The sequence below is a fragment of the Halichoerus grypus genome, chromosome 6 (genome assembly GCF_964656455.1).
Source record: "Halichoerus grypus chromosome 6, mHalGry1.hap1.1, whole genome shotgun sequence".
Lineage (NCBI taxonomy): Eukaryota > Metazoa > Chordata > Mammalia > Carnivora > Phocidae > Halichoerus > Halichoerus grypus.
The window spans coordinates 133,569,823-133,596,258 of NC_135717.1; the positions used below are offsets into that span (position 1 = coordinate 133,569,823).

Genomic DNA, 26,436 nt, shown 5'->3' on the forward strand with positions numbered 1-26,436 from the left:
TTCCTTGGGTTGATAGTTCCTGCAGCAAGCTATGCCCTTGAAGTCTACAGATTCCAAATTCTCTGTTTTAGAAATACTTCTTCCTTTTATACATTTGAATGATTTCTACATATTTTTTGGTTCATCTTCAAGGACAACAATTGTGCAATTACATATTCTTTGTCTTTCTAACCACTTTATTTTGAGTACTTATGGTCTCTGACCACTTATATATCTTTATTCAGTTGAAACTTTCTCGGGCCTATGTCTTCAGCAGAATCTGTTCTACTTCTTTTGTTTCTAATGTGGTTTTGATACCTGTCATGTGTGTTTTATTATTGTCTTCTTGCATCTTCTGAGTTCTGCCAGCTCACTCTTTGTGATGCCCTAGACAAGATACATTCTCTCTTCACTGTTTCAGACAAGAAGTGACACAAAACTTTTCTGTCTTTTGTATCCCATTTTTAAATCTATTTTTCCCAAAGAGTTCAGTTTCTCTTTCTCTCTTAAAATACTCCCAACTTTCTATTACATTAGAGTTAAATTCAATTAGGGCCTCCAAGGCCCTACTTTATCTGGCTCCTGTTCCTTCTGAGCCTCATCTCATATCCCTCCCTCAAGCCACTCCATCCATTCGCCAGTTCCTCAAACAAGCTACGCCCTCATGGCATTGGCATCTGCCTGCCCCCTGGAGAGTTGTTCGACATCACTGTATGCTGGCTTCTTCTGGTCTTGCAGCTTTCAGTTTAAATGCCACCTCCTCAGAGAGGCCTTCCCCACCTGGGCACTCCCTATCTCATCACTGTGTTTTTATTTCCCATTTATCACGATCTGACAGTTTCTTGTTTCTTTTATTTCTTCCCTTGCTAAAACGTGAGCTCCACTGGTGTGGGACCTTGTCAGTCTGGTCCTCTGATACAGCCCCAGAACCTGGAACAGTGCCTGGCACATAGCCAGTATTTAAAAAATCTTTGTGGAATGAAGGAATTCGTGAATCATCATAATTAACATTGTGTTGTTACTAACTGGAGGAATCTGGGTTCCATGGTAGGCGTAGAAAGGGTTACAAGACCAGGACGTTACTCTTGAGAAGGTTATATTTGGTTAAGCAGTTCACCTGAAATGCCTGCTCATTCAAAAACACAGAATCGATTTAACATGGTTTATATTTCATTCGTAATTAATATGTCTCCGATAGTTTGACCACTCCACCATTCAGGAGGGAAAAAATGAGTTTATTTTTTCTTTTTTTTAAGATTATTTATTTATTTATGAGAGAGAGAGCAGGGGGAGGAACAGAGGGAGAGGGACAAGCAGACTCCCTGCTGAGCACCGAGCCCAATGCAGGGCTTGATCTCAGGACCCTGAGATCATGACTTGAGCCGAAACCAAGAGTTGGACCTTAGCCCACTGAGGTACCCAGGCGCCCCTCATCTTATCAACTTTCTGAAGCTTGCTTCTAATAGGCAAAATCAATATAATTTTTCTGAGTCGTGTGCTATGTTGGTTGTAAATGGAATTCAAACTTAGTCAGTGTTAGTGTCTATTTCTTGCGGCTAATTTGAGAGTTTAAAGTTTATCTCTCTAATGATAAAAATTAAATATACTCATGACAGAAGGTTTAGAAAATACAAAGAATTAGAAAAAGAAGTAAATATTCTTCATAACAGTTTATCCCATTACCCTGAAATAAAAATTGTGGTGTTTTTAGTGTTAGCTTTTTTTTGATTCATAGACAATATAATATAACATAATATAAATGTGCATATATTAAATATACCCGTGTGTATCATACAAATTTTTATCCATTTTAATGTGATGCTATAACTGTCACATTTCTATGGCTTTCTTCTTTCCCTGATGTTAGGAGGAAACACTTATTCCCCAACACTGATGTTTTATTCTTGTGGTGGCAGTCCAAATACAGTAATATCCCTGAATTCCTCCCCTCCACAGTCTCCCCAGGGGAGGGCAAGTGGCTTGTGTAGTTGGTGCATTTGGAATGAGATACTGGGGCATGTGGGCTCTGTGCTTTCCTTTTGGGGTCTGCTTGTCTGTAAAGAGCATAACATCTGGTCTTCTCTTTGCAAGTGGTAAAGCAAGTTATAAAGGCTCTGTCCCTTTAGAGGAGGCCACAGTTGGTTGGTATTCCTGTGACTAGTGGGTAAATTTGCCTAAGAGGGAGAGGCAGTTATAGAAGTATATTGTTATCGTGCTCCTAAGTCTTATCTCCAGCAGTTCTATCAACAATAAAACGACATTTTTATCTCCACAGGCTGCTTCCTCTGTCTTTCTCAGGCAGGGAGGAGAAGGATGCTATTTCTTGGTGTCCTCTAACACCAACACATGACACTACAAGGTCAAACATTACATACTCCCCTACCAGCCCTCCCAGAAAAAGGCAAAAGGCTCTAAAACTTTTCTTGTTGGTTGATCTTGATTTCAGTAAGGATATCTACAGACCTACAGAGAAGGGTCAGAGGAAAATCAAGAATATGGTGTTAATGGAAGTCAGGAGTAGAGTTTCCAAAAGTGGTTTGTTAACACTGCCAGATGCTGCTGGAGATTAAGAAAAATGTGGACCAATAAAAGGCTGTTGGATTTGTTGTTGAGGAATATTCAGTGGGCTTCAAGTGGTGGTTCCCAAAATGTGGTCCACGGTACATTAGGAGGCCAAATGAGTCTTTGTTGGAACTCATTTAAAAGTACAGGGCCGGGTCGCCTGGGTAGCTCAGTCAGTTAAATGTCTGCCTTCAGGTCTGGTCATGATCGTGGGTCCTAGGATTGAGCCCTGCATCAGGCTCCCTGTTTAGCAGGGAGTCTGCTTCTCCCTCTGTGTCCCCCCCGCCCCCCGCTTGTGCGCACTCTCTCTCAGATAAATAAAATCTGTGTAGAAATATGGGTGCATGACGTACAATTCCACAGACTTTCATTTATTCCAAAGGATCATTTAATGAGTTTTTAAGGGTTAGTAAATATTGATACTCATAAACTAAAATCAGCATGTTATCAGTGTATACTGAGAATTTAGGGGGTTAAGGGGTGAATATATAATGAAGAAAAAGGCAGAACACTAGGACCAGTTTTTGTTGAGAACAAAAGGAGAAAGATGGAATGGTACATAGATTGGACATTTTTTTCCTCCAGATGGCAAGAACTTTGACCTTTATACTACAATAGCACATCAAATGACTTAATCTTGCTTCCTAAGATCCTACACTGTGATGAGCTACCCCTTTTACACATGAAATGACAGACAATACTAGCGTTTTGGTCAGAGGAATGTTTTGAGACATCTGAAAACAACTGCAACACCAGCTTCGTGAGTTTCTCGCATCCTTGCTCTGCTATGGGCAGCTACAGCAACTGATGAACCAATCAATGGAAAGATTCATGAAGGAGCTAAATAAGTGTTGGTAGTGAGTGAGAAAAAGTATCTAAATTGCTTGTTTAAAAGTGTAAGACCTTGCAGAAAAGGGAAGTACTTAGGAGCTTCTTGAATTACGAGCTCACGCCTTTAAAAGTTTTGGTCTACTCTGTTTGCTAATTACTAGGAAGACTGAACACGACTTCAAATAATTGTGTTTGTGTGTCTGGAAGTTGCAGGTAGGTGAGTAAATACCAAATAAGAAAACTCTGCTACACTAAAATATAATAGTTAAGAGTATGGGTTAGGGAGTAAGACAGACTTGGATTTAATCCTGGGCCTTGGTCAAATGATTACTTCTCTCTGAGCCTCAGTTTCTTCATCTGCCAAATGGGGGTGATAATTGCATCCCTTCATGGGGCTTCTGAGGATCACATTAGTTATTAGACAAAAAAAACAGCTAACACTGACAGATAAAAGTACTCCATAAATTTGGCTTAAAGTTATGGATTTACTATATTATCAGTGGGAAGCACCATTAATTAAATGAACTCTTTCTCTGGATATTCAGGACAAGGAGAAATTGAGTAGCAACCTTGTTGATTAAAAGAAGGTTCTTTATTTATTTCCTGAAACAGTAGTACTATCAACACACTAAGAAGTGGCCTGATTGGATTTCCAGTGTTTACATTTACTGATTGTTTCAGCTATCATGGAGCTTTAGCCAAAATCAATCAGGAAATCTGGTCAGAGGAAAAAGCAATGGTCAAAATAATTTGGTTTTTCTAAAGTGATATAGTTTTTGGAGAGAATATATATTCGAGGTTTAATGTTAAAATGGCACATTTTAGGACAGATTCTTCGATTTTAGAATGTCTGCTTCCATCTTCTGCCTACCTCACCCTTGCAAACCATGGCTATGTGAGCAGTCAACCCAAATCCTAAATTATACAGAAGGCTCTTTATAGATATTGAATTAAATTAAATTATATCTTTATAGATATAGAATTTATATTCATCATCCTTTTCTTTTTTCTCTGTACTACAAATTAAATATTAATATTGAAACAGTCAAATTAAGTGATTTAGATTAGAAGCCTTTACCCTACTAATTTAAAAAGCTTTTTATAACCTAGTTTTTTCATTTCATTAATCTCTCTCCTCTATTTTAATATTACCTCTTAATTAGTGTTCCCTTTCACATTACCTAATAACATTCTTGCAAAAAAAAAAAAAAAAAGTAACTCTCTTTTGCCTTGGAAGACTCCTAAAATTTAGCAGTTAAGTAGAGAACTTTTATACACTGAAAAGTTAAAGTTCTGAAAACTTTAAATTCTATATAATTTGGAGTAAACCCCCAACCTTATAATAAGCTATTTTTTTAAATCATGAGCTGGTAAAAGTCTTCACTTTTCCACGTACAAATTCACTGGAGGAGATAAGGCTTCCATATATTATACATGAACACTATACTTTTATGATATTATCATTCCTATACCTTGTGAAATTGTGTCTCTTTATACTTATAAAAATATTTTTATAAAAGCCACAAACATCTAGGATGAAATAGAAGAAAACAGAGGTTTAATACAAAGTTCTTTAGAGACAGGAGAAAAATCACGACTTAACCACAGATATTATCCTGGGTATGGTAAACAAACATAATAGCAAGTTACTTGCTTTCAACAGAATTTTCAAGTCTCATTATTACATGTCCAAGTCAACAGAAATTTCCACATTCATCTCCCCTGATTGTTTTCTATCTTGCATTGAATATTACTTCTCCATTATTCTTAGTCCTGTGTTCTTGGTCAGTCCCCCCACATAATGTCACTCCCCCGCGCCCTTCCTTTCCCATTTCTCAGGCTGGAGGCAGAACACAGCAGCCAAAAGCTTGAGCCGAAAATGGCTGGAATCGGGGCCAGGCAGAAACGCTGTATGGACAAAAGCCCAACGCTCAGGCGAATGTTGCCTGGAAAACGAGGTCAGACAAATTCAGATTTCTACATCTGGCCCTGTCATGATGACAAAACTAGAATCGTCACAGCCATGACAGCAGCACTCATGCAGCTTTTCCAAAAGGACAGAGGAGACATCTGGCCACTTCCTCCAGTACGAACCGAGACCAAGCTCACCTCTAAGTGGCAGTTAGGGATGCTTGGAAATAGATGTCCAAGGGCGAAATAATAATCCTTCAACTCCCCCAAGCTGTTTGTTTGCCAGTCAGCAACTGATAATGTCCCAAGCCATCCAAGATATAAATGGTACTTAAAAAAAGGAAGAAATTAGCAATCCTCACAGGCCACTGGGTGCTTTATTCCTAACGTGGGTAAAATAGGGAGAGGGCTCCCTCTGATTTTTATATGCTTATATTCAATCAACAGGAATATATTTTTTCAGGACTCTCAAGTTTTCCCACGCAGACGCTTGAGCAGGGAGACCACATGGGCTCTGATCGCAAGGGTGGTTTGGAGGCTAATGACCATGGAAGGGTGCTATAAATTGTCTTTTATTTCCATCCCCTCCACGAAGTAGTTTATGTTTTACTTCAGTGACTCTAATAGGATTGTTTTTTGCTCTTCTGGTGAACTACATAATTCTCCAAGAAACATGGTAAAATGAAATGAGGCTTACTGGCATGTGTTTTTGAGATGCAAATAAGAACTCTATGATTTAGTGTCCTTTCAACTTTTATTCTCAGTAATCTTGATGTTTCTGTCACAGTGGGAATTAACAATTTTCTGCATAACTAAAAATGAATAAAGACAGAATATGGGATACATTTTAGTCAACGTTCTTGTGGTTTTTTCATCTGCAGGAAGAGATAGCAAAATAATAATAAGCATATAATTTTCCACAATGTGTTATTTTAGTTTTTAGCATCCTGAGAACCATCTCATTTCTAGAAAAGAAAGACTCTGAGTGATGTTGTCTGTGGCATAACTTTGATGCACAGCCTGACCTAGCCAATTTCATCTGTTATCTCTTCCCAGTACTTCTGGTTTTTGTTTTGTTTTCTTTTTCTTTTAGCATGACTGGGGCCATGCTATTTATTAGGATTGCTATATCTGGTCTAATTATTAAATTGTTAAATACAAGTATATGGATTGATCAGAAAAACAAAGGAGACTATATAAGCTTATTTCTCCTGTTACAGCTAAATATAGAAAAGGCTAATTTCATACAACACAACCCAGCATCAATTATCATCTGAGTAATTCACGCTAGCAATTTAAGAAATAAATTTAAGATTATGGAAGGTGTTGGGGAAGATATTTTGGTATAAAAATTAAGAGGCCACATCTTCTTTAAGGCTTTAAATTCTATTGAATGACAGATTTAAACATGTTAGTCCTCCTCACATTAAAAAGTATCTATGTACTAGACATTAAAAGAAAATCACTAACAACTTTTATTTCTCTTTAGTCTAAAATCTTGCTTCTAAATCCTAAATCCTGCTTTGAAATTGTCAAGCCATCATTTGGTATTATTATCTGCTCATATTTCACACAGGAGACATACTAAAAAAAAAAAAATCTGACAACCCTATATTTCATGGTAAATAGAGATTGACTTCTTGAATCAAATGATATATTTGGGCCATCTTGATGACTGTTTTCTACAATATTGAATCAGACAGGAAGTTAAACCAATTTTATTATTAAGATGAATTGAAACACCAGATGCACTATTTTTTGACTTCGTTACTCATCATCACAGACCGCAGATAAAATCAGAATTATTCATAACTTTGTACCAACACCAGAACCACTATATTATTTTTAAATACTCAAACTAAATTCTAAATGCAATGCTTATTTTTTGAAATAAACTTAAGTGAACTAAATGTTTTGTGAGGTTTTTCATCTGAAGACAGCACTGTACAGAAAAACTAATGAATTCATACATAAATTTTTAATGAGAGCCACAATTCTTATGAGGACAGTCAAGCTTTAATAACAAGGTTCTTGGTTTACTGGTGGAAAACAACAAAGCTCAGGTCCCCAGTTGGGAATTAGGCCTGGGAGGTCTCATGTCACTAACTTTCATTCATTGGTCCCCACATCCGATTACAATGGAAGATACTGACTACTCTTTTAGTGAAGTCTGCATGCAAAGGGAGGGTCCCCAAGATGCAGTTATAATTAAAAAAATCTAGATTTAGTGACTTAGTCTACTTAGCCTTTCCCTTTCTAGTGACCATAAATGCAAGCTAGGTCATCTTTTCCCCAATGTCAGTGTGAGAACTACATGAAACACAACCAAGAAAATATCCACTCAGTGTCTTTCATATATTTTTCAGTTCTGTCTAAGTGGCTATATTTGTATTCCATTCTCTTTAGGGTGGATACAAGTTTTACAAGAAACTTCTTATGATCGTGGTAGGGTCTTTACTATTTAGAGAGGTTGAGTAATTGCATGGCATTTTCTTTTCGTTTCCAACTTTGAGGCTAAAGATATTTCCCTAGATATCACAAAGATTCTCTGCTGACTCACTCCTATCCAGCCACATGAACAGATACAGACAGAAATCTCAATATTTACCCTCCTAACCTCACACCATTAATGTCACGAAAGATTCACTTACCTGTTTGGAAAGTGAGTGGGTGTTGTGATGAGTTCGACTTCCATTTGTGCTCTCTGTATTCTTTCCTCACCATAGCAAGCTGGACTAATCATCAAGCTTTCTAAGCTTGTGTGTTGAGATGAAGCCTCATTTCACCACCTGGAGGTAACTGCCTGATACTATTTCTAGAGACATTGCTGATCCCAGGTCTACTGTAGCAGCCTGTGCCTTCCCAAGAGACATCCCAGGTGCTTGCTGTTTCGACAGTTTACTAGAATTGAAATTCATGGGGATTTTTTTTTATGGTGATTCACAAAACTGTAAGATGAGAACTTTGTGGACTATAGACAAGGTGTGTTACATGAAGGATTCTCATTTCTTTCTGTCTTTTAAAAATGATATGTTTACAAGGTATTTTCATGAGAAAGTTTTTCTGTAAGTCCCACTATTTCCTCCAAAATTTTCCTACTCTGTGCTAGGGACTTTACAGATCTCCTTTCAACCTTCATCACAACTTAGAAAGCAGGGATTATTATTAATCTTTTTACCAATGGGGAATTTAAAGTGATTTAAGTAAAGCCCAAGCAGTGAATCTGGTATTCAAATACAGGTTGGTCTGACTCCATAATTGGTGATATTTTTTTCCACTTCACCATATGCACACCATTATGACTTAACACAGAGGGATTTCAGATAAATGACTTGTAATTATTAGTAGTAATGAAATATTTGGTCTGAAAATAGGAGGGAGCAAAGATACTTAAGACATGATTTCTGTCTTTAAGGAGCTATCAGTCTGTTAGAATAAGGGTAGTTGAAATACTATAGGGATTTCATGAACTATGGCCTCAAGATATATGGCATAGCTAGCAAGGTTGCAATAAAACTTAATCATTTCTACATTACTGTGGCATGGTAACTTGATTTTTTAAAGGAATAGTGCAGTCAAGAGTCTTAAAAAATGTTCATGATCTTTGATCTAGTAATCCCCCACATGCATATTTATCTTAAGGAAGTGATTTCAATGACTAAAAATAAACAGACACAAGGACTTTCTTCGCAACATTATATAAAAAATCAGGAGAAACTTAAATGAACATCAGTGCAAAGTGGATAAGTTCATTATGGTGCATCAACAGGAGGTTAATTGTGTAATTCTCTCCCCGTTTCCTGCATCATTAGTTGACCCTCTCTACTGGGTCTTTCTAATCTGCCTTCAATATTTCTGCTGTAATATTTCTCATATTAAAAGCCAAACAAACCAAAAGATCTCCTTGCCTGGCCATCATCCCTTTTCCTTATTCTCCTTTCAAACAAAGGTCTCAAGAGTTGTCTGTATTTGTTGTTTCCAGTTCCTTAGTTCCACCCGCCATTCTCCCTATAGCAGCTCCTGTTACACTAAACCATCATTGCTACATCCAATGGTCAAGTCTCAGTCTTCTTGCTTGACCTCTCAGCAGCCTTTGCCATAGATGATTCCTTCTTCCTCCCTTGATACTTTCCTTACCAGGCTTCCTTTTCAGGAGGCCATATCTTCTCGGTTTTGCTTTTCACTCACCAGTCACTCCCTTTAAATCTTCCTGACTTCTCTACGTTGAAGGGTTATGTGATCAATTCTTCACCCCTTCTTTTTTCCTAAACTACAGTCTCAAATTAACTAGGACCTCACTCTCAGAGGACTTGTATATCTAGTTGCATACTTCACATGCCCACTTGGATGATGGTAGTGTAAACCCTGACGGTTGTTTTTTTTTTCTTTCTTGTAATGCAAGTGCCTGACTTGAGCTTTGATTGCCGATGCATCCACTTCAAAGAGGCACCCACTTCCAAGGTGGCAAACTCCAATAAACACATTGCCAGCCACATCACTAGAAAAAGAGCGAGGCTGCCTCCCCCTTACTGAGACTCCTCGTCTTTGAGATCTTGGTTGATTTCAACGATTGACCATTTGGGCCGCTTGTTTTTTCTCTTCCCATTCATATGTTTTAAGTTTATCAATAAAGAATAAGTCATGAAACCCTAGGCCCCTACCCTACCCCTACCCACAAAGGCAGAACCCTAGGCCCACGCTCTCTTTCTCTCTCCACATAAGCTTGCTGTGTGACCCCAGGTGTGCTGTGTAATTTCCAGGTCCTATAAGTAATCAACCTTTACTTTTCAAACTTCCCTAATGGTTATCACTGAAGGGCATTTTGCAATCATAATAAGAATTACAAGGGCCAGTTCAACCACAAGCTTGGTTATTGATAGACTAAGACCAGCACAATGACTAACTGGATCTTGTCTACACTGAACTCATGATTCCTACCCTACCTACCTCCACCTCAGATCTGTTCCTCCTTTAATTTTTTTCCTCTCTGTAACTGACAACTTCAATCTTCTGTGTGCTCAGGTTAAAAAACCAGGCATCATTTTTGCCTCCTTTCTTTCTCCCAGGACTCACAACAGCTGGCAAATCCAATCAGCTCTACCTCCGAACAATATTCTGAAGACCACTTCTCATGACCTCCACCATTATCACCCTAACTCCCATCATCTGTCACTTGGGTTATGACTATAGCTTCCTAACTGGGCTCTCTGCTTCCACTCTACCCCCTGTAGTTTATCTTCTGCACAAAGCCAGATTAATTTTTTAAGCCATAAATTACATCATGTCAGTACTTTCTTAGAAAACCCTCCAGAGGCTCTACTTGATTTCCCTAACAGCATCCTCTTTCCCCCTCTCCATTCCTACCCCCCATTCCAGCCTCCATCTTCTACCGTTCTTCCCCTCATTTCACTCCTTCCACTCTGGCCCCCTTGCTGCTCTTCAAACACAGCAAGCTCCTTGTGACCTCCGGGCCTTTGTATGTACTGTCTCACTGTCAGGAACAGTCTCCCTGAGATATATGCAGGGTTCACACCCTCATTTCACTCAGGTCTCTACTCAAACACTACCTTTTCAGAGATGCCCTCCCTAATCAGACTATTTTAAAGTATCACCTTGCCTGTCACTGTCTCCCTCCAGACCCTGCTTCATTTATTTGTTTTTCCTCAGCACTTTCCATCATTGATATATAATATTCTCTCCTTATTAGAAGGTATTATTTAAGATAAACAGGGTACTGGCTATTTTGCTCCCTGATGATTCACAGAATCTAGACAATGCCTGGCTTATGTTAGAAGCTCAATAATAGGGGCGCCTGGGTGGCTCAGTCTGTTAAGTGTCTGCCTTTGGCTCAGGTCATGATCCCGGAGTCCCAGGATCAAGCCCCGCATCAGGCTCCCTGCTCAGCGGGGAGCCTGCTTCTCCCTCTCCCACTCCCCCTCTTGTGTTCCCTCTCTCGCTGTGTCTCTCTCTGTCAAATAAATAAATAAAATCTTTAAAAAAAAAAAAGAAGCTCAATAATATCTTTTGAATGAATAAATGAATAAAACAAGAGCATAATATTCAGTGAAATAAGCATAATGCAAAGCTGTATACTTTATAACTCTATAAATACATTAAAATCTGTAAAGGGATATAAAGACATTAAAATAATTGTGAGTAATGGTTTTTGAATAAAATGTTACATTGTTGGACTAGTTTCCAGGATTTTTAAAATTTAAAATCACCATGTGTATCTGGGAAATGATATCCGTTGACAGTTACAGAGAATGCAGTTGTTTTTTTTGAGAAATGACTAGCTTCAACCACATATTTCAGAGAAAAGTAACCACAGTGATTTCAGAGTGGATACCACTGATGTACATTTGAACTTTATCTCCCATTCAGTATAGCATGCCAGTTAAGTGCAGCAATTTGGAGTCAGATGGTTTGGGTCTGAAGCCTAGTTATTCCACTTATTAGCTGGATGACTTTGGGTTAGTTATTTAACCACTATCAAGGACAGTATTTTTTTAAGACTTTTTTTTTTTTTTTTGGAGCAGTTTTAGATTCTCAGCAAAATTGAGTAGAAGTTACAGAGCTTTCCCATATACCTCCTGCCTCCACACATGCTAGTCTACCCCATTATCAACATCCTCCATCGGAGTGGTACATTTGTTACAACTGATGAAACTATATGAACACATCCTCGTCACCTAACTTCATAGTATACGTGAGGGTTCACTCTTGGTGTTGCACATTCTCTAGGTTTGGACAAATGTATAGTGATATATTTTCACTGCTCTAAAAATCCTCTGTGCTCCATCCATTCATCCCTTCTTTTTCCCTAAACCCCTGGCAATCACTGATCTTTTTACTGTTTCCATAGTTTTGCCTTTTCCAGAATGCCATATAGTTGGAATCATAGGGTATGTAGCCTTCTCTGATTGGCTTCTTTCACTTGGTAATAAGAATTTAAGTTTCCTCCATGTCTTTTCATGGCTTTCTCTCATTTCTTTTTAGCACTGAATAATATTCCATTGTCTGGATGTATGACAATTTATCTGTTCACCTACTAAAGGATATCTACATTGCCTCCAAGTTTGGACAGTTATGAATAAAGCTGCTATAAACACCAATGTGCAGGTTTTTGTGTGCAAGGTCATTTTTTGGTACCTTCCTTGGAGGGTTGTTGTGGGGGTTAATTGAGATAAAGCTTTAACATGCTTAGCACGTTGCCTGGAAACTAGTATGCATCCAATAAATGTTACCACTTATTATTTTTTTAGTACTAGGCTGGCCAGATAGTTTTGCCCTATTTCGCAGATAAGGAAACTGAAATTCAAAAACCTTAAATGGCAACCAATAAGTGGCAAAATCAGGGCTCAGAACAAGGCCTTCTTATTCTAAATCCAGGTGTCCTTTTAAGTCATGTGACCATTCTGCAAAAGGCAAGCAAGGGCTAGCTAGACTCACTCTGCTTAGTATGGAAAATGATGCTTTGTCTCTTGGTGAACTTTACTGTCATTTTATTTAAATTATAATTTACACTGAATTTTATACACATAGCAACTCATATATCACAGGTAATTACATTTCTTTACTAATGGAACTATTTATCAATGTTTAAAGGGATGAAGAAGATGAGGATGGTTAGTTTAGCCAGATATATTGTCCCTGGATCACCTCATAAGCACCAGATGAAGATTCTGGAATCAAACATGGAATTTTAGAAATCCACATGTAATCACATTATTGAAAAACTTTTTGTAAAGATGTCTGTTGAGAAACTTAAGATGCCAAAAATATAGAAGTAACATGAGAATGACCATGGCTGGAAATAATGGTGTGTCTACCTGTGGATTCAGGAAATCTGGCATAACTAGAACCCCCAAGACCTAGAAATAACTATGTGTCTATTTACATGAGAGACTACGGAGCGTCTTGGGAAGAAAACTGTGCAAAGGAAATCAAAGATTAGGTCTCAAAAGAGGGATTTAAGGACAATGGACTCAGTGAAATGGAAGAGGAGGTCTAGACTCATACCAGAACTCTGGACAAGTTGAGCCCGAAATAAAACAAAACAAATCAAAACAAAACATCATTTCGGGCACATACACAACCAAGGAACACACAGGAATGGTGGAAGGAGGGCAGGAGAGAGAGTCCCTTTCTTTGGCGATGTACAGAACAGAGCTTCAGCCCATGGAGGGCTCAGTCAGCTAATCAGTGCGCACAGGTCCTCAACGAGGAGACTCGGCAGCAATCAGTGAACAGAGTCCTCGGTGCAGGTATCAATGGCATGAGCATCAGTGCTGGAAGCCTCATACAGACAGAGGCAGATATCAGCGCTACTGACAGCTATGGCAACTTCGAGACACAGGAGACCCCAGAACAGGTGACTCCAGGGAGCAAGGACAGAAGACTTCTGTGCGCATGAGAAATCCAATGTCCTCTAGGGATTCTCAACAAATATCAAGGTGGGAAAATTGAAGAAGCCTAAGATCTGGTTAATAACCGGTGCTGGTGTATGGGGAGGTGGGCAGCAGGGAGACTGCCAGTAATCTCTGCTACAGTGCAAGTCTTATGACCACACTGGTCTGACTACGGCAATATGGATTTCTTTTGACTTTAGGCTACCACTAACTTCAACATGCTATTCTCTTTGTCACTTTTCAATTGCTTTACTCTTTGTCACCATTTAGGTCTCAGCTTAAATGACCCTTCCTTGGGGGCTCTTTTGTGACACACTCCCCCTTCCTGATTTAAATTAAATTAAATCTCCTATTCCCTAGGCTGAAATTCCTTCTAAAGATGGTGACCATTCGTATCACTCAGAATCTCAGGAAAGTTCAAATAAATAACCAAGATGTTGGAATAGCTTCAGAACGGAATAATAAGACATGAGATCAATCTTTAATAATTTCCTAACAAGCTACAAATAAAAACTTCACAGTAAGTCCAGAATGAAACAACGTAAAAGTTCATTCACTGAATGTGTGAGAATAAATTCACATTTGTTATTAACTCATCAAAACTCTACTGAATATATTATTTTTCAATTTTGTATTACCATATAATAAAAATACAGCAGCATTCATTATTCATATAACCATTAGATTGTATGTATCATTTCTGTTTGTATTACATTAACCTAGAGAAATATATGAGAAACTCGAAATTTATTATTCCCTTTACTCCAAATGCAATGATCAAGTTTCATAATTTATTAACATCAGTAGAATCATTCTTGATGGAAAAAGAAACAAAAATCTTAAATATTTCTGGTAGGCAAAAGTATTTTATTTGATATGCTTTCTTTATAATGTTCAATTTTTGAGAACTGCTGGCTGTCATATATTTTGAGGAAGATAATCACTTAATAGCAAATCTTCAAAAACAAATTATTGAGTCCTCTATGTTCAAAATGCATTTATTAGATATTTATTTATTTATTTATTTATTTATTTATTTATTTATTTATTTATATTTGAGAGAGAGAGAGTGTGTGTGTGTGTGAGAGGGGTGGGAGCAGAGGGAGAGGGACAAGCAGACTCCGTGCTGAGCACGGAGCCCAATGTGGGGCTCCAACCCATTACCCTGAGATCATGACCTGAGCCGAAATAAGAGTCAGATGCTTAACTGACTGAGCCACCCAGGTGCCCCAAAATGTATTTATTAGATTTTTAAAAACAGATAATCTATCTTCCATTTTGTTTAAACATCCTGAGATAGGCATAAAAAAGTGAGTTTATGTGAACCTCACCAGAGTATACAGGCATATTTTTTACATTACAGTTTTCCTAGCCTTGTAAACATTGACAGTGAATTAGATCTTACCAAGTGCCAATACACATCTTTAAGGCCAAATAGATGTGTGATTTGTAAATAGGTGTTTTGGTTTATTATAATCAATAATTTTATCAGCTCTGAAGACAATCATGAAAACTACAGAAAATTACATGCTTATCAACAAATTATTAGACTCCTGCTATGGATCTGAAAAGGAATTACCAAGATAGAAAACACCATTTGAGAATTTACATTGTTAGGAGATCATAATAACCACTAAATAAACTAAAGACTAAATTAAATGCCACATAGACTCTGTCTTCACATTTAAAAAAAATCGAGCATGATTTAAAAAATGTAACTAAGTTGTCTGGTCAGAATCACAACGCATTATAAAATAAGCAATAACGGGGCACCTGGGTGGCTCAGTCGTTAAGCGTCTGCCTTCAGCTCAGGTCATGATCCCAGAGCCCTGGGATCAAGCCCCGCATCGGGCTCCCTGCTGAGCAGGGAGCCTGCTTCTTCCTCTCTCACTCCCCCTGCTTGTGTTCCTGCTCTCGCAATCTCTGTCAAATAAATAAATAAAATCTTTAAAAAAAAAATAAATAAATAAAATAAAATAAAATAAGGAATAACTACTCAAGGAGTATGAGTAAGTCATGTCCCTCTCTCTCTCTTCACTCTTTCCTTGGGCCTGCTGCTTGTTTGTTTCCCTGGCTTGGAATGGATGTTTACTTGATTCACTCAGCAAATATTTCTTGAGCTTCTAATATATGTCAAGTACTGTACACATTGGGCATACAATGGTTATGAAGGCACCATCTCTGCCCCTCAGTCCTTTCCTGTTTTTATCAAAGGCAAATCCCTACACTTGTCCTCCCATCCCCTGACACAGTCTCAAGAGTTCTTCTTCTTCTGTCTTCCACATCAAGAGTTCCTTCCTCGCTACTGGATTATTCCCACAAGTATATATACATATACGCCACCTTGAAAATCAGACCTTCATAGAGTCCCCATCTCTCTCTACCGATGGCGCTTGTCTTTGTTCCCCATCTCACGAAATATTTTCAAGTAAATCCTCTATAGTCTCTGTTTAATCCTTATCTCTATTTCACTCTTCAACCGCTCTCATCTGACACTGACTCAATCTTGTCCAGCTCACCAATGACCTCCAAGTGCCAGGTCCAACAGACACATGCATATCCTCACCTCATTCTCAGCAGCTAGTTGACTACTTTTTCCTTCTTGAAACTTTCTACTCTTAGCTTCTGTGGCATCACATGCTTCCAGATTTTCTCCAGCTTCAGTGATGCTCCTTCTCACTTCCTTAGCTGACTCTTCTTCCACCCATCTTCTAAATGCTGATGGGATTCAGGGTCTCTTCCTGGACACTTTCTATTTTCAGTCTATCTCTAAGGAAATATTTATTCAGTCCCAGGCTTTACACACTCTTTATAGGCTGATGCTTCTCAAATGTCTACCTCCAGCCGAAGTCTTTCCCCTGAGTCCCACAGACTCATTTGTCCAACTGCTACCTGATATCTCCAAGGCGATGTCTAAGAGGAATCTCAAATTAATATGTCCCAAATTGAGATTGTGATTATTCTTAAATCTTTATTCTTCTAAATTTCTCATTTTAGTAAACTGAACTAAGAATTGTCCAATCGCAAAAGGTAACAACCTGGGAAGCACCTGTGAATCCTTTCTCTCTCTCATCTACCATACCCACTCCATCCTCAAGATCTGTCAGTTCCGCCTCCAAATACACAAGAAATTTTCCCATTTTATTCTTATCTCCACTGCCAGCACCAAGTGCAGCTACTATCATCTATTTCTTGGGATACTATTATAGCATTCCTATTTCCATTCTTGTCTCTTTTTAATCCATTCTTCACATAGTATCAGGAAAGATCTTTTAAAAATGTGAATAAGATCACATTCTATCCCGGGGCACCTGGGTGGCTCAGTTGGTTAAGCGACTGCCTTCGGCTCAGGTCATGATCCTGGAGTCCCTGGATCGAGTCCCGCATCGGGCTCCCTGCTCGGCAGGGTGTCTGCTTCTCCCTCTGACCCTCCCCCCTCTCATGCTCTCTCTCTCATTCTCTCTCTTTCAAATAAATAAATAAAATCTTAAAAAAAAAAAAAAGATCACATTCTATCCCAAGCAAAAAACTCTTTAAGGCTTCTTTCCCAAAGCTTTTAGGGTAAAGTCCCAGCTTCTCACTGTGGCCTACAAAGTTCTACATATTTATGTCTCCCCCTTATTTCACCGTTCTCATCTTCCTCTCGACCCAATGTTCCAGCCACACTGGCATCCTTTCTACTTTGCAAACCTTTTTACTGGCTGTTCCTTTCATTTCTAATGTTGTTCTGCTAAATCTTGAAATGCTGCTTTACTTTCATTCTTCAGGTCTTGGCTCAGTGTCCATTCTCATGCAGCCCACCCTGACCATCTCATCTAAAGAATTACCCTACTCCCACCCTCATCACAATCTCTATCTCAGTACACTGTGTGTTTCTTCCATAGGTCTTATTACAATCTCTAATGACAACATTTGTGTATTTACTATATATATATATATATATTTGTCTGAATGTTAGCAATTTGAAGAGTAAGCCGCATTTTCCCTGTTCACCCGTATCCATCATAGGTTCTGGCACATAAGTAGGTGCTCAATAAATATTTGTTGGCCAGACAAATGGAAGCAAACAGAAAATGACAGAGTAGAAGGAAACAGAAAATGACAAACAACTGTCTAAGGGTGCTGGCAGAGGAAGTACAGGGGCTTCATGAGCATCTTTTAGTATCTAAGCCTTCCATCAGGGGAAGAGGAGTCTAAGGTCAATTTATTTCCCTGACTATACTTATATACACTAACCTTTACTTCAGGGAACACTACAATATATCCAGAGACCAAACCACACCATTTAGCCATGTAGCATAAGTCTGTGTTTATATGTGTTACATATGTATATACATATATCACATGTATTATATGTACCTGTATTAAATAATACACACTCAAATATAGACATACTACTACATCATGTATTATTTTATAAATGCTTGGGTATATTGTTCTTTTTTTTTTTTAAGAAAGAGGGGGAGGGGCAAAGGGAGAGGGAGAGAGAATCATTTTTTTTTGTTCTTGTTTTAAAAATTTTTTTTCTATTATTATGTTATGTTAATCACCATACATTACATCATTAGTTTTTGATATAGTGTTCCATAATTCATTGTTTGCATATAACACCCAGTGCTCCATGCAGTACGTGCCCTCTTTAATACCCATCACCAGGCTAACCCATCCCCCCACCCCCCTCCCCTCTAGAACCCTCAGTTTGTTTCTCAGAGTCCATAGTCTCTCATGGTTCGTCTCCCCCTCAGATTTCCCCCCCTTCATTCTACCCCTCTGCTATCTTCTTCTTCTTCTTTTTTTTTTTAACATATAATGTATTATTTGTTTCGGAGGTACAGGTCTGTGATTCAACAGTCTTACACAATTCACAGCACTCACCATAGCACACACCCTCCCCAATGTCTATCACCCAGCCACCCCATCCCTCCCACCCCCCACCACTCCAGCAACCCTCAGTTTGTTTCCTGAGATTAAGAATTCCTCATATTGGGGCGCCTGGGTGGTTCAGTCGTTAAGCGTCTGCCTTCAGCTCAGGTCATGATCCCAGCATGCTGGGATCGCGCCCCGCATCGGGCTCCCTGCTTGGCGGGAAGACTGCTTCTTCCTCTCCCACTCCCCCTGCTTGTGTTCCTTCTCTCGCTGTGTCTCTTTCTGTCAAATAAATAAATAAAATCTTAAAAAAAAAAAAGAATTCCTCATATCAGTGAGGTCATATAATACATGTCTTTCTCTGATTGACTTATTTCACTCAGCATAATACCCTCCAGTTCCATCCACGTCATTGCAAATGGCAAGATTTCATTCCTTTTGATGGCTGAATAATATTCCATTGTATATATATACCACATCTTCTTTATCCATTCATCTATCAATGGACATCTTGGCTCTTTCCACAGTTTGGCTATTGTGGACATTGCTGCTATAAACATCGGGGTGCACGTACCCCTTCGGGTCCCTATATTTGTATCTTTGGGGTAAATGCCCAGTAGTGCATTGCTGGATCATAGGGTAGCTCTATTTTCAACTTTTTGAGGAACCTCCATACTGTTTTCCAGAGTGGCTGCACCAGCTTGCATTCCCACCAACAGTGTAGGAGGGTTCCATTTTCTCTGCATCCCCGCCAACATCTGTCGTTTCCTGACTTGTTAATTTTAGCCATTCGGACTGGTGTGAGGTGGTATCTCATTGAGGTTTTGATTTGGATTTCCCTGATGCTGAGCGATGTTGAGCACTTTTTCATGTGTCTGTTGGCCATTTGGATGTCTTCTTTGGAAAAACGTCTGTTCATGTCTTCTGCCCATTTCTTGATTGGATCATTTGTTCTTTGGGTGTTGAGTTTAATAAGTTCTTTATAGATTTTGGATACTAGCCCTTTATCTGATATGTCATTTGCAAGTATCCTCTCCCATTCTGTCGGTTGCCTTTTGGTTTTGTTGACTGTTTCTTTTGCTGTGCAAAAGCTTTTTATCTTGATGAAGTCCCAATAGTTCATTTTTGCCCTTGCTTCCTTTGCCTTTGGCGATGTTTCTAGGAAGAAGTTGCTGTGGCTGAGGTCGAAGAGGTTGCTGCCTGTGTTCTCCTTTAGGATGTTGATGGACTCCTGTCTCACATTTAGGTCTTTCATCCATTTTGAGTCTATTTTTGTGTGTGGTGTAAGGAAATGGTCCAGTTTCATTCTTCTGCATGTGGCTGTCCAATTTTCCCAACACCATTTGTTGAAGAGACTGTCTTTTTTCTACTGGACATTCTTTCCTGCTTTGTCAAAGATTAGTTGACCATAGAGTTGAGGGTCCATTTCTGGGCTCTCTATTCTGTTCCATTGATCTATGTGTCTGTTTTTGTGCCAGTACCATACTGTCTTGATGATGACAGCTTTGTAATAGAGCTTGAAGTCCGGAATTGTGATGCTGCCAGCTTTGCTTTTCTTTTTCAACATTCCTCTGGCTATTCGGGGTCTTTTCTGGTTCCCTACAAATTTTAGGATTATTTGTTCCATTTCTTTGAAAAAATTTGATGGTATTTTGATAGGGATTGCACTGAATGTGTAGATTGCTCTAGGTAGCATTGACATCTTCACAATATTTGTTCTTCCAATCCATGAGCATGGAACGTTTTTCCATTTCTTTGTGTCTTCCTCAATTTCTTTCATGAGTATTTTATAGTTTTCTGAGTACAGATTCTTTGCCTCTTTGGTTAGATTTATTCCTAGGTATCTTATGGTTTTGGGTGCAATTGTAAATGGGATCGACTCCTTAATTTCTCTTTCTTCTGTCTTGTTGTTGGTGTATAGGAATGCCACTGATTTCTGTGCATTGATTTTATATCCTGCCACTTGACTGAATTCCTGTATGAGTTCTAGCAGTTTTGGGGTGGAGTCTTTTGGGTTTTCCACATAAAGTATCATATCATCTGCAAAGAGTGAGAGTTTGACTTCTTCTTTGCTGATTTGGATGCCTTTGATTTCTTTTTGTTGTCTGATTGCTGTGGCTAGGACTTCTAATACTATGTTGAATAGCAGTGGTGATAGTGGACATCCCTGCCGTGTTCCTGACCTTAGGGGGAAGGCTCTCAGTTTTTCCCCATTGAGAATGATATTTGCTGTGGGTTTTTCATAGATGGCTTTTATGATATTGAGGTATGTACCCTCTATCCCTATACTCTGAAGAGTTTTGATCAAGAAAGGATGCTGTACTTTGTCAAATGCTTTTTCTGCATCTATTGAGAGGATCATATGGTTCTTGTTCTTTCTTTTATTAATGTATTGTATCACATTGATTGATTTGTGGATTTGAACCAACCTTGCAGCCCAGGGATAAATCCCACTTGGTCGTGGTGAATAATCCTTTTAATGTACTGTTGGATCCTATTGGCTAGTATTTTGGTGAGAATTTTTGCATCCTTGTTCATCAGGATATTGGTCTGTAATTCTCCTTTTTGATGGGGTCTTTTTCTGGTTTGGGGATCAAGGTAATGGTGGCCTCATAAAATGAGTTTGGTTTTCCTTCCATTTCTATTTTTTGGAACAGTTTCAGAAGGATAGGTATTAATTCTTTAAATGTTTGGTAGAATTCCCCTGAGAAGCCATCTGGCCCTGGGCTTTTGTTTGTTGGGAGATTTTTGATTACTGCTTCAACTTCCTTAGTGGTTATAGGTCTGTTCAGGTTTTCTATTTTTTCCAGGTTCAATTTTGGTAGTTGATACATCTCTAGGAATGCATCCATTTCTTCCAGATTATCTAAGTTGCTAGCATATAGTTGCTCATAATATGTTCTTATAATTGTTTGTATTTCTTTGGTGTTGGTTATGATCTCTCCTCTTTCATTCATGATTTTATTTATTTGGGTCATTTCTCTTTTTTTTTGATAAGTCTGGCCAGGGGTTTATCAATCTTGTTAATTCTTTCAAAGAACCAGCTCCTAGTTTCGTTGATCTGTTCTACTGTTCTTTTGGTTTCTATTTCATTGATTTCTGCTCTGATCTTTATTATTTCTCTTCTCCTGCTGGGTTTAGGCTTTATTTGCTGTTCTTTCTCCAGCTCCTTTAGGTGTAGGGTTAGGTTGTGTATTTGAGACCTTTCTTGTTTCTTGAGAAAGGCTTGTATTGCTATATACTTTCCTCTTAGGACTGTCTTTGCTGCATCCCAAAGATTTTGAACAGTTGTGTTTTCATTTTCATTTGTTTCCATGAATTTTTTTAATTCTTAATTTCCTGGCTGACCCATTCATTCTTTAGTAGGATGCTCTTTAGCCTCCATGTATTTGAGTTCTTTCTGACTTTCCTCTTGGGATTGAGCTCTAGTTTCAAAGTATTGTGGTCTGAAAATATGTAGGGAATGATCCCAATCTTTTGGTACTGGTAGAGACCTGATTTGTGACCTAGGTCGTGATCTATTCTGGAGAATGTTCCATGGGCACTAGAGAAGAATGTGTATTCTGTTGCTTTGGGATGGAATGTTCTGAATATATCTGTGAAGTCCATTTGGTCCAGTGTGTCATTTAAAGTGTTTATTTCCTTGTTGATCTTTTGCTTAGATGATCTGTCCATTTCAGTGAGGGGGGTGTTAAAGTCCCCCACTATTATTGTATTGTTGTTGATGTGTTTCTTTGCTTTTGTTATTAATTGGCTTATGTAATTGGCTGCTCCCATGTTAGGGGCATAGATATTTACAATTGTTAGATCTTCTTGTTGGATAGACCCTTTAAGTAGGATATAGTGTCCTTCCTCATCTCTTATTACAGTCTTTGGTTTAAAATCTAATTTGTCTGATATAAGGATTGCCACCCAGCTTTCTTTTGGTGTTCATTAGCATGGTAAATGGTTTTCCACCCCCTCACTTTCAATCTGGGGGTGTCTTTGGGTCTAAAATGAGTCTCTTGCAGACAGCGTATCGATGGGTCTTGTTTTTTTATCCAATCTGATAGCCTGTGTCTTTTGATTGGGGCATTTAGCCCATTTACATTCAGGGTAACTATTGAAAGATATGAATTTAGTGCCATTGTATTGCCTGTAAGGTGACTGTTACTGTATATTGTCTGTGTTCCTTTCTGATCTATGTTACTTTTAGGCTCTCTCTTTGCTTAGAGGACCCCTCTCAATATTTCTTGTAGGGCTGGTTTCGTGTTTGCAAATTCCTTTAGTTTTTGTTTGTCCTGGAAGCTTTTTATCTCTCCTTCTATTTTCAATGACAGCCTAGCTGTATATAGTATTCTTGGCTGCATATTTTTCTCATTTAGTGCTCTGAATATATCATGCCAGTCCTTTCTGGCCTGCCAGGTCTCTGTGGATAGGTCTGTTGCCAATCTAATGTTTCTACCATTGTAGGTTACAGATCTCTTCTCCCGAGCTGCTTTCAGGATTTTGTCTTTGTCTCTGAGACTCCTAAGTTTTACTCTTAGATGTCGGGGTGTTGACCTATTTTTATTGATTTTGAGAGGGGTTCTCTGTGCCTCCTGGATTTTGATGCCTGTTTCCTTCCCCAAATTAGAGAAGTTCTCTGCTATAATTTGCTCTTATATGCCTTCTGCCCCTCAAGAGAGAGAGAATCTTAAGCAGGCTCCATGCTCAGCACGGATGCGGGGCTCAATCCCATGATCCCGAGATCATGACCTGGGCCGAAATCAAGAGTTGGACACTTAACTGACTGAGCCACCCAGGTGCCCCGATTGTTCTTAACTCCTTATCAAAAGTTAAATATTCTGATTGAAGTTTAAGCATCACATGTTTATTTCCTCTAAAATAAATGTATCTATATAGAATTTCAATAAGATAATGTCTCAAAGAAGATGATAGCCATGGGAGAGCCTTATATGTACTTCTTACAATAAACAATGTCCAGGTGTGATATTTCCATTTTTTATCATTACAGGTATTACAGCACTGATTATTTTCACAACACACACACAAACACACATATATTTCATAATATATCAAAGTTTTGCTAAGTAACAAAAACTCAACTCTCAAAAATAAACATTAGAAAATATTCTTGTTTATGAGGACAAAAAGAGCACTTCAAATGTTTCATGCATAAGTTATTTCAAAGAAGAGACGGATTTTCATAAAATAAGCCCAGTCCACGCTCTGGTATATAAATGTACAACAGCCAAGTAATCCACGTCACAAGCGCTTGTGGCACGGCAGTACGGGTAACGGGGCAGAACGTCAGAGAGAGCCACACCCCTCAGGGTTAGCTTTACTAGACCTTTGTGTCAGCAGCTTGTTGTAAATAACACCATAACAGGTGATTTAGAAGAAGCCAACGGTCACGTGGATATGAATAAAACACAGGCTATCATAGAGAGTTCTGATGACTCTGAAGTCCAGCTTGCTGCCAACCTGAGGTGCAGCAAGCATCTGGAAACATGATGTCCACCCTGGAATGTGTGCCTGCACTGAACAACTGAAGACTGCAGGGGACAGAGGCACACACACTGGTTTGGCTGTTTTGCGAAAACCTAACCAAGAGTAGTCAGGACAGAACACCCGGGTATGTGATCTGGACCCTGCCCACCTCTCCCAGTTGGTCTAAACCATTTCTCCCCTTGCCCCTTACGTTTCAGACACACTGTTCTCCTTTCTGGGCTGTGGTGGTAGAGCTTGACTGTGAAATCCCTGAGCACTTAGGGAATGAGATACAGTATCAGAAATAGGAGACCCACTGACACCCTGGCCAGTGGGGAGGGCAGAAAGGGATGGGGCTAAGGGGATGAAAAAGGAAAAACTTGAGAACATCAAGTTTTATAGCAATAATAATCATAAAAGCTAATGCTTAGGTAGCACTCTCTGTACTCCAGTCACTCTAAGAGTTTACCCTTAATACATTGACCTGATTAATCTTTGCAACGAACTTATGAGGTAGGTACAATTATTATCCTCATTTACTAATGAAAAAACTGAGGCTCAAAATATTAATGACTTTTTCAAGATTACATATCTTTTAAACATGAACATTATGCTCCTACACACACACACACACACACACACACACACACACACAGACACAGGATTCGTTAACATGGAGAAGATCATATTTAAATTAGTTTAAAAAGAACTACTGTGCCAACTATATGTGGCAATGAGAGTTGAATGAAAATGTAATATAATAATATATCATAAAATATAAAAATTCAGGTTATGATCCTGGATCTTCCACCAATTATATGAGTTGGGCACTTACACCACTGGAATACAGCTTTCTTCGCTCCAAATGGGTAGAATTGGATTCTACAATGTTAAGACCCATTGTGATAGTTAATTTTTTTTTTTTTTAAAGATATTTTTTATTTATCTATTTGACAGAGAGATAGCACAAGTAGGTAGAGTGGCAGGCAGAGGGAGAGGGAGAAGCAGGCTCTCCGCTGAGCAGGGAGCCCGATGCGGGGCTCGATCCCAGGACCCTGGGATCATGACCTGAGCTGAAGGCAGCTGCTTAACCAACTGAGCCACCCAGGTGCCCCTGTGATAGTTAATTTTTATGTGTCAATTTGATTGGGCCACGAGTTGCCCAGATATTTGGTTAAACAATATGCTGGGTGTGTCTGTGATTGCATTTCTGGGTGAAATTAGCATTTGAATTGGTTGCCAGAGTAAAGCAGACTACCCTCCCCAATGTGGGTGGGCCTCATCCAACCTGTTGAAAGTCTGAGTAGAACACAAAGGCTGAGGAAGAAAGAATTTGCTCTCTCTGCTCATCTATCTTCAAACTCTTCTGCTTTAGGACTTGGATTTGGACTGGAACTTAACACCTATTGGTTCTCCCGGTTCTCAGGCCACTGCACTCATACTGGAACTATATTATTGGCTTTTCTGGATCTCCAGCTCGCCTACCACAGATCTTGGAATTTCCTAGTCATCATAACTATATGAGCCAATTCCTTATAATAAATATTTTATATATAATATATTCCCTAATGGTTCTGTTTCTCTAGAGAACTCAGATTAATACACCCATCTAATTATACCGACAATCTACAACAGGTTTTTCAAATATATTATGATTGAATTATTCTTTATCCCACATGCTCCTTGTATTTGTAGAAAGTTTTGGTTTCCATCCTATAGACATAACGGTAAAAGCAGATGGTGTGGGGGTGTGGCAGAGTAGATTGTGGTTACCAAATTGAGAGAATATTTATTGGAAACCTATAAGAGTCAGTAAGAGTCAGTTTGTCTTTTGCCCACATTGCTGAACAGAATGCTTGTAGTACCAAAACAGTTGTCACCCTCTACTTTAACTCCCTTATCTGACAGCAAAGAAAAAAATACTAGGTTACATGGAGTTCTCATTGAAAAGAAATAAATGGTAATACTAAAATAATTATCGAATTATTCACAAAATACGAGCAACATCAGCTTTAAAAAGCTATTTTTGCAAACATAATTTGTTAAATTAATACAACTTTATAAAAAGTAATATATTCACAAATGTCCTTTCACGTTTCATAAAATACAGTTTTATTTACTCCATTAGGCAATGAGGAGCAAATCATATTGGGAAGAGCTGTGTAGAAGAAGTCATATTTTGTGAGATTTTAATCAGTACTAGTTGTGGGAACTAAGTATATGTTACAACAGTTAAAATGGCCTTGCATATTAATGGCAATCATGGGGCAGTGAATTTGTAATTAGTTCCAAATGCTCTGTTATATTTTGCAAACATCTGTTAGAAATTAAGAAAAAAGACATGTTAGAATGGTGGGCTCTTAGAGATAATGTTGTTTTATCTCTCAGTTTACAGTGGTATTTA

General features: G+C 38.6%; 1 protein-coding gene across 3 annotated transcripts in view; it reads right to left on the reverse strand.

Moving 5' to 3' along the window:
• The window catches only part of PTPRR (protein tyrosine phosphatase receptor type R), a 241,183-nt gene that overhangs the window by 114,674 nt on the left and 100,073 nt on the right, over positions 1 to 26,436 (reverse strand). Inside the window, exon 1 of one of the 3 annotated variants that reach the window (XM_036119315.2) lies at positions 7,935 to 8,048. The exons of the other annotated variants lie outside the window; for them this stretch is intronic. The gene's annotated coding sequence lies outside the window, so the exon portion shown is untranslated. Of the gene's footprint in view, positions 1 to 7,934; positions 8,049 to 26,436 lie in introns of those variants that run through there. 3 annotated transcript variants of the gene reach the window in all.